Source organism: Oryzias melastigma, linkage group LG23, assembly GCF_002922805.2.
Source record: "Oryzias melastigma strain HK-1 linkage group LG23, ASM292280v2, whole genome shotgun sequence".
Classification (NCBI taxonomy): Eukaryota; Metazoa; Chordata; class Actinopteri; order Beloniformes; family Adrianichthyidae; genus Oryzias; species Oryzias melastigma.
The window spans coordinates 6,890,896-6,903,114 of record NC_050534.1 but is presented as its reverse complement, the minus strand read 5'-3'; the positions used below and the strand labels follow the sequence as shown (position 1 = coordinate 6,903,114).

The window sequence follows — 12,219 nt, the reverse complement described above, 5'->3', positions numbered from 1 at the left end:
TATTTTCTAGCTTTACGTTTGCACAGTAAAACCTTATCAGGCCACTAGCATCTAGATTGATAGATTGAAGCCTCCATGAAATCCAATTTGATCTACCTGAATCGGATGTGAGATTTTTTGTTGTACAAATTACATACAAACAAATGTCTTATAAAAATATTATTTTTAATTTTTTTATTTTTTTTTAGGGTTTGCCTTGTTAGGTAGATTATCTTTCATCTGTGGATGAGAGGGACTATTTGATTAGATGAATAAAGGCTAGAGACCATCACCCTACGTTAAACTTTTATTACTATGTGAAGTAAAAGATGGACAAGAAGCAGCAAGTATAACACAGTTGTTAATTTCTACATTACATTTGACAATTTTGCCGTCATCTGCTCCAGCTGGTACAAATATATGCTGGAGAATACATGTTAAAAAATCTTGTCTCTTTATCTGTTTGGACCTTTTCTCTGCTATTGGCTCGACCACTTGAATCAGAATATGTTTTCCTTTGCATCTAACCAATTCCCAAAATGCATTTAGGACTAGAACCATCATGGCACATAATTATTTGATGGAAAGCCTTAAAATAAACGTTTCCCAATAAAAAAAAAAAAAAATGTTTTTTTATATCTAATTGGGTAGACTCTGGCAATCTGTCTAAATATACCAACCAACTGATCTGTCCGTAAGGCTGATTTTAGGGCACATTACAGATAATGAGCGGTTTATACAGAAGCAAAACCACTGTGGAGCATGGGGAAAATGGCTGGGAGGCAAATGTATGTGTGTTTAAGGACGGCCTAGTTCAGCCCAAGGCCTAGTCGACACATTCAAACTCCCTAACGTTACACCTGCCAGACACATGAAGTGGCACACGGACAGACACGGACCCACACTGAATCACACCCCGATGACGCATCTGTTCGGTGCGGGCTGAAGCAGCCCCCGAGGTGCTCTGCTGATGAGTGACACCGAGAGTCACCTGCCTTAACTGACAGCGGCAAAAATACATGGTGTCCATGTGCCGTGCACAGTGAGCTCCTCATCACACTGGTTTCTCCTAGAAATCTGAATTGGTAGCTCACACTGATAGACTTGCAGGGGAAAAATGAGGCTGGATTTTTCGGTACTTCTTTTGTAAATCTTTTTGAAAAGGTATAAAACACGTGTTTATGCTTTCGCTCTGTTTCATTTATACATCAGGTGAGTACTTGTTTGAAGAAACTTAACCAAGAAAATAGTCACGGGACGCGCAGATGAAATCTTATAATCTAATGCAACGGTCAGGCTAATAAAGAAGCTGCCAGCTTGTCTGTATAAGAGAACTGGACTGAGTGTCCCCTCGCCCCTCAGGTTCCAAACAGGAAATACCCACTTGGTCCTAGAGGTCTAAATCCCAAAGACTTCAATAGAGAAATAAACACCCATTATTCACTCAATATATTTGAAAGTACAACCATTCTTGATCTGTTCCCTTTTTTTTTTTTTTTTTTACTTTTTTAGCATTTTCTTGTTAATCCTTTTTTTATTTATATTTTTTCTAGTGTAAGTTATTTAAGTTATAAACTGGCCAGTTAGATGCCCCAGAAAAAGTATTGGATCTTACATATGTCATGGTAACATGGTGAGGCGTAGCAGACCCAGAAGCTGTAACCCGGAAGGATCGTGGAATGCTGAATGAGGGATGAATAACTCTTTATTGTCCGGTGGATATCTGATGAAGCAGGAGCTGAGTTTCTGTGGCAGCTGAATAAACAGTAAGATGAGGCCAAGCGAAGGATCAGGTGTGGAGGAAGGATACACAGGAAGCAGGTGAGTAGGGTGGCATGGGGACGTGGTGTGACTAGAGGCAGGGTGAATCAGGACTGCATTGGTGGAGAGTTGGACCCAGGTCGGCTTGTATGATGATGGTGATGGCGTTAATCCTGGAGACAGGAGTAATGAGTGAGTGTCAGGGCAGACAAGAAACAGGAACTTCATGAACCCTGTTGTTACAGGGTAAGAGGTCAAAGTATTGGACCAGGGAAGGTAACAAATTGGAGAGGGCACATCCTAAATAGTGGTTCAAAATGTTGGGATGATTGCAGTCATCTGGGTCCAATCAGGATGGAAGGACAGGTACCTGGGAGCACCATTACAGCAACATTTGAATGAGAGATCCTCTGCTCTCAAGTAGTAGGGGTGTGGATTTCCAACAAGTTTGGCGAGAGTAGTTTCCATATAAATATTGACTTATTTAAACCAGTCACTGTTTACTGATGTCAACAGGCTCCAAGTCAAATGGGATTAGATTTAAAAAAAAGATGAAGAAAAAGAAGAAAACCCTTCCTGATTCTTTAGTATGAACACCATATATTAGTCGTGAGTTCAAGAACCAGTGTATGGTGTGTTCTTGAATGCCTGTCAAATGCCTGGTATGTGTACATAGCTTTACAATTACTTCATGATACAATTACCTCAACAATCATAAGTTCCATTTTTAGTGAGCCTCGAGAGAACTGCAAAACACACCTTAATACTCGTCTTGAACCTGCTGCTTCTCTACAAGTCCCTCCATGAGTTCAGACGATCAAAAAATCCTCAGCAGCCATACGGGTCAACATCCATACAGGTGACTTTAACTTTAAATATCTTGATTTAGCCATCATTTCATTTCCAAAAACCAATGTATTTGGATTTTTTAAAGCAATAATTTCTGCTTCTGTGAGTTCACCCTGTATCTAAAGCAAAATATTATAAAGAATGCCGCATCCCCGCTCACCAACCCATCTCCAGGTGGTTGATGTCTGGTCGTCTAGCTTTAAAAAGTTAGTAAATAGGTAGTGCTCTCATAGAACATCTTGAACATCTGCATAGAAAGTGTCACAGCAATTTTAAGGTGGAAATGCTCAGCCACATTAAGGACTGATAGTTTCACTCAATGTCTTTAGAAGGAAATGACAATAAATATTAAAAAAATTATAAGTTTTACATGTGTTAAACTCTTATTTTAAAGAAATAATTATTTATCATAAACTATAATGGTACTGAAAGAGGTATTTACCCACTAATTTAATTTAATTTAAGTAATTGGATTCACCATCATTACACCTGATGCGCTGTCACTTTGTGTTCATTCCTTTCTAACTTTTGCCGTCTTTGTCAGTTCACGTCTTTGGCTTGTGTTTCATCTGTCAGTTTTACTCAAACAATGCACCTATAGCATCCCTCCCACCTGTATTTTCCGAATCTGCACACAGCCCTCCGCTCATTTACCCCTCCATACCCATTTTGTCTCCCAAAGTCGTCCTAATTAGTGTTTCAAGCTCCGGTTTCCCCACGGCGAGGTCGTTTGTGTCCGTTAGCCACTGCTGCCTTGTCTTCGCCCTGCCAGCTCTAATGAAACAGCCCTATCTGCTGCAATCAGTGCCTGTGTGTTTGTGTGCATGTGTGAAACGGGGAAAGGGAGATTTAAGAGAGACCACTCACACATCATTAACAGCATTACCTCAATTACACAGACTGACACCAGGAAATAGCTGAGAGAGATGGGGAGGTTGTTGGAGGAAGGAAGAACGGTGGACTGAGGAGGACAAGAAAAGTTTACCTCAGAAAAAGTACATTTAGGAGCTCTTAACCGTCAAAAATGTGAGGGGAAACTTACAAATGATCATTAAATTGGGTTAAAAATTATTTCAGCTTTTGACAAATCTTAAGTTATGCTCACATCACCCTCAGCAACACACTTTCATGGGACTATTTTCAAGGAAAAGTCTATGTAAACCTGCATATGTAAGTTTCAGCCTTCCATGGTTTACACTCTAGCACTCATGCACAAGTCTTTATGTCTATTTTCGGGGTCTACATACAAAATGCAAGGGTATTGAAGGCGTGTTGAAAGTTAAACCAGTTGAACTTCTACCAATCAGGGACTCAGGTTTAGTAGCTACGTATGGATGTCATCCCTTTTTCATTCACGAAAAGGGCCAACTGTTTGAAAATTGATCATGGAGGATAAATTACTAATTGCAGTTTGTATCCAGATGGAATTCTGTGACACCAAGTCTTTTGAACATCCGAATAGAACTTTGAGAGAATAAGCCTGGAGCAAAAGTCGTCTGAGGCCATGATTCTCGACCAGAGGAAGGTAGTTTGCCCTCTTTGCCCCTGTCCCAGGTGGAGGATTTTAAGTATCTTGGGGTCTTGATCATTAAACTTATTTTTAACCCCTGCAATAGAATAAGGAAAACTGTATATCCTTTGTTTAATCCCAGAGGAAACTAATTTCTTATCTATTTTGGACTCCATCAGAATCCTTCCTTTTTATTGGTTTAAAAAGTAGACCGTTTCTAAATTGATCAGTGTTAGTTTTCAAATGTTTGTTTGGACAAAAGACCTAAAGAAACAGAAACATTTGAAGACGTGTGCAGCATGTATTTGGTTGAGGCGAGTCTTCTGCAATCAAAGTGTGTTTCTCTCTCATGGTTTTAAATAAGTGATTACCTTAAAAGTTGGTACAAAGGTATCCTGCTCAAGCTCCCTGGTGGGAGTAAAATAGAGCAGCATGTGAGTAGAACAAGATAGTCTGCATGACTCAATTTACTTCAGACCTGCTTTCATATTGTCTTCTTCAGGGAGAAACTTGAACATCAATGAGCCTGTACCACAAAGTAAACGGACATAGAAGAAAACTATGCCTGAACATGTTACTAATAATCAAAAGCAACCTGGACCCTGTACTACTTCTCTTCTACTTACAAGACATTTTGCACCTTGTTCCTGATTTCCAAATTTGCTCATCTCATAAATTCAAATTACTAACACTATTTAGTCTTTTTTGATTTTGTTTCCTGCAATTTCTCCTAAAAGTAAACCAACATTTCCAAGCAGAGCAGAGTTCCATACCAGAGTTAGATGAGCTTCCACGTTGTGAGGTAATATTCAGAGGCGGTCCAAGCTAGTGTGGTGCCTGGACGGTTCCCCCTCACCAAAGCCACGCCCCCAAGAACTCAAAGACAGCGTACAAAAACACAAGAACAAAATGTATTATTTATTTTACTTTACTAACTATCTAATGAAATACACCCTCAAACTAATCAACAAGACTAGCCTAACTAGGATTTATTTGACATGCAAATGGCCCTCAAACTTTTATACACCAATCATCAGATTTAATTTAACACACAGCCTGAATAACAATATATTGAGCATCGTTCTTCTTTCTCTCTTATTTTCTTTCGAAATATTACACCTGATGTTTTATTTGATCTTTTGTCAATTATCCACAACCTTATAGCTTTAAATAAACATTGACCATATATCTCATTTACAATGCACAGAAGACACGGATGACGTCAAAAGATTAGGTTTATGTATTTTAAGGAGCTCTACAGAATCAAAGGTAATCTCATCTCCATATATGAGTTCTATCTTTACCATCAACTGCAGAATCCAGCGTCTAAGAGGCGGCGCTTTCCGCGGTACATTCTTGTCACTGCAATCCAGTTTGATGACTCCTGCAATAGTGCAAGAACAGAAACAATAAAGACAGGAAGAATATCTTAATGCAAATGGGAAAAATATAATTAAGTAGAGGAGGAAAACGATCAGATTCTCCTCGGTTGTTTTGGATGGTGCTTCTTCTACTGTATTTCGGTCAGTAGCAAATACTAATACATCTGCAGTTCCCTGCTGTGGTTGTTAGCGGAAAAATGACAAATATACGAGTCAATATTTATTTTTCAAATACAATTATAAGTCGCTCATCAGTACAATAAGTCTCACTCCCGGCCAAACTATCCATCCATCTTCTTCCGCTCATCCAGGACCTAGTCTTGGGGGTAGCAATCTAATCAAAGATGTCCAGACTCCCATCTCCCGGTCACTTCCTGAAGCTCTTCTGAGTGGACCCTGAGTCGTTCCCAGGCCACCCGAGAGACGTAGTCTCTCCAGAGTGTCCTGGCTCTTCCCTGGGGCCAGTAGGACATGGCCGGAACACCTCCAGGAGGCATCTGGACACGATGCACAAGCCACCTCAACTGGAGGAGAAGCGGCTCTACTCTGAACTCTTTCTAGGTGACCCATCTCTATAAGGGAGCGCTCAGCCACCCTCCAGTGGAAGCTCATTCCAGACGCTTATAGTCGGAATCACGTTCTTTCGGTCACAACAGGCTTTTCACCAAAAAGAAAAACACAACTTTTACGCAGAAAAATACAGTACTTCATTAACTTTGCATAGAAATAGTGGTTTTAGTCTAGAAAATCAGTGATAAAAAAAAAGGGATTTTTTTGTTTTGCTGGCTTGCTAGCTGATTCCTTTTTTAAGAAATTGTGCCCTGAGTTACCCCTCTCTTTGCCCATAGGTATAACCACCCCTAGGACTGTTGATTTAAGAAAAATGAGCTGAAGGGAAAAGAGCCTAAACCCGATGATCTATGTTCTAACCCTGAGCCACGCGTCTTCAGCCTGTGGGTAATTAACAAAAGAATGAAAGTAAAAATACAAATCCCTGAAGTAAGTTTCCTTTGAAGGTTGACTAGGTGCCCCCTTAGGGACTTCTGCTTTTCTAAACCAAATCAGAGTGGACTTGTTGTTCCTTTGCATCAAAAGAAGTCAGCTGAGGTTTGGGGATTAGATTAGATTGAGCCTAGAATGCCTCCAAGTGGGGTTATTTATGCTCCGTCCCACCGAAAAAAAAAAAAAAAAAGTGCCAAGGCTGGACAAGGACTCATCTAAGAAATTACAAGTTTAGGATGTTCCTGTGAAGAAAGCCCAAAAGGTTGGAGGGATTCAGGATATCAGATTAGAACGCTAAAGCGTGTGAGCGCATAACTCTCTGAGTGTTTAAGATTTGACTCATCATTTCTTGCTCCCGCTCCTTTTTTAGATAGAGGAGAGAAAACCATCTCTTTCTATTTATTGTTGAAGTCTCTTGGGGAGTTAAAAAGGCATCAAACTAAAAAGGTCAGATTAAAAAGAGGAGACAGAGGTAGAGAAGGTGATGGCAGATGGAGAAATGGTTTGAGATCAATACTTTGGAACCCACTGGGATTCAAAATGGGGGCCGAAGACAGCCGGGGAAGAGCTCATCCGCTGTCGATTGTGTGACTCACCTAAGGGGTGAGTCGAGTCAGGGTTGCTTGACCACTATACTCAACAAATCAATAGTCCAGCATTTTGAGGTGTTGGGTGAGTGTGTGTATGCGGGTTGTATTGTATGTTCTTCCTGCCCGCAGGCCGAAAATCTATTGACACAGAGAGCGAGATGAAGTGTTTGGTGAGAAAATAGTGCAAACAAGGCTGTCCCAGAGGCTGATGGTAAACAAGAGTCCTAAGGAACATTCAAATGCAACATGGGTAATATAGTGTGTAAAATACCACCAAATCGACTCTATAAATAATGCAAAATTGAAAATTATTCAACCCTCAGGTCGGACCAGTAACATGATAGCAAAATAACCTATTATTACTTGTTATCTATATCTTTGTTTAGGTTTGTTTTTTTTCTCCATTGGAAAAATACCAATTCCAACCTATTGTAGTCTAATCACTTATTATTAGATTGTTTATTGTGTTTATGTCTTGATCTCTTGTTATGTCGGTCTTGCGTTTCCTTTGCTCCCCCTAGTGGCGAAATTGCAGTAATTTCTTTAAATAATTGTAATTCACCACAGGAATGGGATAAAAACTTGCTTTTTTCCCCCCCAACATTCTTATGTTTTTTTCTTTATTATTGGGTTATCTGTTGGGGCAGATCCGGCCCCCGGGCCGTATGTTTGACCCCCCTGGTGGACAGTGTACCCTCAATTATCGCAGGTGTTACAATCCATACAAAATTAAAAACCTTAAAGTAGGATTATAGATGTTTTAAGGCTGTAAACCTTCCACTTCAAATTTTATTCACTTTTTTCAGACAAACAGGAACAATTACACGCTATTCTCTTTAATTTAACCCCACAAATCCGGAAATGTCGCCAGTGACACTTAGATAAAAAAACGCTCTTAGACCAATCATAAGTCTTCTAACATTTATGCGATCAATGTGAATACGCTGATTCTGACAGCTTTGCATATGAGCTCCCTAAGGTTTCTTCTTTTTTTCCAAATCAGTTTTTTTAGGAGTTTTTCCTTACCAGGAGGGAGGGTCTAAGGGCAGGGATAACCAGTTTTATTTAATCTGTTTGCATCTGTAAAATTACTGACATGAAGCCCAATCAGGCAAATTTTCTTTGTTATATTGGGCTGTATAAATAAAATTGAGTTGTAAATATAATTGAAAGCCAAGTTTCTCCGCATGAAGGTCCATTCACACCGAACACGATTGGCGTGAAAAATTTGTGCGGCCCACCTCTCTTTTATCGCTTGGCGAATTCGCTGCTCAAATCAAGCTGCTGCTGCCTGACTGCCACTGCGGGCCTGAAGCTCAAATCGCGCCGCAGGACTTCAGATCGCCTCCATTAACTTAACATTGAAACTCAAAATTTACAAGTGTTGCATATCAACAAAAAGCTGCTTTTAAGGGAGTGATTTTTGTGCCACTATATTGCCAACAAAAGTTACAGTTTTGAGATAAAAATTTACTAAACTGAAAATGTAAAATCAAAGATGGGGAGAAAGTGAGATGAGAGACAACGCATCGGAAAACTTTTGTGTTGCAAACCCAAAAACATTTTTTGAAAGCAAAATAAAAAAAGTTTCAGAGCAAATAATTACTATTTTTTTATTTGAAAATTATGAAGTTTTATTCTTAAAACTTTACCATAAGTTGACAATTTAGAAAATTAGGACCTCAAAACTGTGACTCTTACTTCATTGCTTTTCTCCGCCTCAGAATCCGCTGGATTCTAATTATGTTAATGGTTCAAAAGTTGAGAAAAATGTCAACACTAAAGCTGAAGCTCTGTTGTTAAAAGTTAACACTCTCACAGTTCAACTCTTTGTTGAAAAGCATAGGCCACTATTGTAGAATGAAACCAGAGATCTGCTCACGATCAAAGATTTATGTAAATTTGTCAAACTGAACTGTATTCTGTTGTTACAGCCCTGTTACGCCATGTCGGTGTGTTTTTCCTTTGTCTCCTCCTCCTGCATAGGTGCTGATGTTTTGGCATTTTGAAGGACTGCAATAAAAGCTCAGTCCTAGAAACTCACAGGAGAAGAGACTCTTCCCCTCGGGCTTCCTGCAAGGTCCATATCCATCATGCATTGCCGGGGTTTCATACTGTTATTTTGGTTGTTTATTACTCCCATGCATATTAAAAGTAATTAAAGTCTTAGAATCTGCTTTGTTTCCCCTATTATTTGTTACAATCCAGGGCCAATTGTAAGACTGTACATGAAACAAGGCACAGAAAAGATAGATTGAATATTGTCTAAAGCCAATCGGGAAGCAGAACATAATGCACTGTAAAGAAATAAAAAATACTTATATCTTTTAAAATTGCATTGAAAAAAATCTGTTAGCCAGGGACACATTTTAAAGGTCAGTCGTGATGTAGCGAGGGGGTAGTTCATAAACTACAGCATAGGGAGAAAGTGTGCTTGTCCTTAGTGTTCTAAATTTATGATCATTAGCAACAGGAACCGTGTTGAGCGATATACTGTCAATGAAGTTCCTCCGAAAATAACACAGCTTTCTTTGTAGCACTTTTAACTGTTGGTACAAGCATAAATACGTCTTGCAAATGTGTTTACAGTGTCGACAAAGCAGGAATAGTTTCATCTGAAAATGCGAAGCTATTCTCACCTCATCTCCGTTTGTGTTTCTGTGCCTGAAATGAACGGTGAGTCCCACCTTTTAAGAGTAAACCATTCTAAAAACAACTTTAAAATTTGTGTGTGTTTTTTGCTTTTTTTTCCTGGTTTGGTTGTTGAAAAAACGAGTAGATAATTAGGTTTTCCATTTTAATTTTTGATTGCACAAATAAGTGTATATATAATAATTGTATATATATATATATATATATATATATATATATATATATATACATAATATACATAATATATATATATACATAATATACATACACAGTAAATATGTATATATATGCTGTATATATATATATGTCAGTGGCGGGCCGTGCATTTCACACCTAGGCCTTCAGTAGTGCTCCATCTGAATCAATCCAACCCTCATTAACTATTTTATGGCAATAAAACTTCTAGTGCAGGTACAACTGCCACACACACACCAAAAGCATAAAAAATAACCTGATAAAATTTCAATATTATGTAGGGAGATAGCAAAATTTTACTCACCAAAAATCCAGATTATTTAAACACAAAATCCATCCTTTCTATCCTCAAGAAGATTTCTATCACTCTGTCGTGCAGAATCCGTGCGTTTCGCAGATGGACAGTGTTCCGTGGCTGTGATAAGCTGGAAAATGTTCTGGTATTCCTGAAGCCTCTTGTGGTCGAGGAGGGAGACAAACATCAGTTTTTGTGATCTTGAAATCTGGTCTGTGTCTGGAAAATAATATTGTCGGTAGTGCGCGCGAGGATTTTGCGCTGCACGCGCCCGTGGTGCGTTCAGGGGCCTCGTAGATTTCCTCGTATCAGCTTCTCTCCGGCTCAACGGAGTCACGGAACTCCTTTACCCGTGCCAGACAAAACTGTGCCACAACTTTACCCAGACATTCATTTTCCACCAAAAATCAGACGATGAGACGCTTTCCACTGGCAAAATCTTCAAACCTGACACGCCGCTCCTCGGCACCTGTGTCCGTCACATAATGCAGAACCAGAGCGAGCTGCGAGCTATCCAATCAAGGCTCGTGAAAATGATGACGTTCCCGTATGCCTGCTAGCTGGCCTTCGTGTCGCCTACTCCAAATCTGATTGGTTGAAGCAACAGTTTGGTCGACAATTATTTTATGCTACAGGGCCCGCAGAACTGATTGTGAAGGCCTCCGGGCAGATTTCTTTGACCCTAGCAACAAATGGTGCTGCAATGTGATTGGTTAATGCTTAAATAGGAAAATACATGTCTGGAAGCAGCGCGACCAAGGAGACAGCAATGAAAGGACGAAGACAGAGCATTTGGAATGATAGAATACGTATTCACGGAAATAAATAATAATTAATATCAGTCTGTGATTCAGATATTTTTAGGCCAGCAGAGAAGGCCTTGCAGCCCTGACGGCCCGCCACTGATATATGTATATATACAGCATATATATATATTAGAGCTGTCAGGCGATTAAATTTTTTAATCGCGATTAATCGCATTTCTAGAGTTAACTCGCGATTAATCGCACATTTACATGTGCCCTTTTTTTAAGGAAAAAAATGTGTGGTTCGTGGAATTTAGTAGTTCTACATTAATTATGAAAACAAGAATAGTAAAATTAATAGTTTTCATCAGAAATACTTTATTTTGTAACATTGTATTGAGATAAACTTTCTTAACAATAAAAGGCAGTAACATAAAATGCCTAACAAAAGCCCAAGTACAAGTGAAGGGCATTTTAAATTCAAAACTTCAATCAACGTTCAGTAAAATAAAATAAAAAACATCAAAAATAAAATTTCCATAACACTTTCATGTTCATTTTTTGTCAGGACCAAATCTTTTCCTCCTCTGCTGAACTACAGTAATAAATGAAATAGAGATAGTGAGAGAGAGGCTTTCCCTCCGTGTGTGCTTTGCTACTGTTGTTGCTGCTGTCAGTGTAACTACCGCCCCTCCTCTGCTCAGCGCAACACTCACGGCACAAACACATATTGACCAATCACGTGCGACATGCGGAGAAAAAAAGGGAGTGAGAGAGAAAAGACACGGCTTCTGGCTCCCAGCGAGGAGCCGGCTCGCGTCGTTCACTTCAAAGAGCCGGTTCAAAGAGCCGCTTCGTTCGCGACCGACCCATCACTAGTGGTACTGGACGCGAACCGGAGCCGGGTTAGGGTGCAGGAGCTCTCCAGGTCCTAGCGCCGGGCCTGTTTTAGCTCGCAGCTCGGAGGTTGGAGACCTGCCCGTGATCTAGTGAGAGCAGCCGGTGTGTTAGAGGACGATGAGGGACGCCCGCGCGGTATGGAAAGGCACGTATGAGAAAGTCCGCGATTAATGCGTCAAAAAAATTGTTGGCGTCAAGCACACGTCAGATTAATGCGTTTTTAACGCGACAAATCTGACAGCCCTAATATATATATATATATGTATATATGTATATACTAGGGCTGTCAGATTTGTCGCGTTAAAAACGCATTAATCTGACGCCGACAATTTTTTTGACGCATTAATCGCGGATTTTT

The 12,219-nt window shown here is 39.7% G+C and overlaps 1 long non-coding RNA gene across 14 annotated transcripts in view; it reads right to left on the bottom strand.

Moving 5' to 3' along the window:
- Positions 1-12,219, bottom strand: part of LOC112153093 — a 97,878-nt gene that overhangs the window by 78,593 nt on the left and 7,066 nt on the right. For 9 of the 14 annotated variants that reach the window (XR_004947120.1, XR_002920444.1, XR_004947114.1 and 6 more), the window contains exons 5-9: positions 5,404-5,483; positions 4,873-4,975; positions 4,471-4,507; positions 3,476-3,550; positions 1,595-1,913 (exon numbers count right to left, since the gene is read on the bottom strand). This is a non-coding gene — a long non-coding RNA (uncharacterized LOC112153093). Of the gene's footprint in view, positions 1-1,594; positions 1,914-3,475; positions 3,551-4,470; positions 4,508-4,577; positions 4,626-4,872; positions 4,976-5,403; positions 5,484-12,219 lie in introns of all 14 variants that reach the window. The other 5 variants (XR_004947124.1, XR_004947121.1, XR_002920453.2 and 2 more) reach the window with 5 other exon arrangements.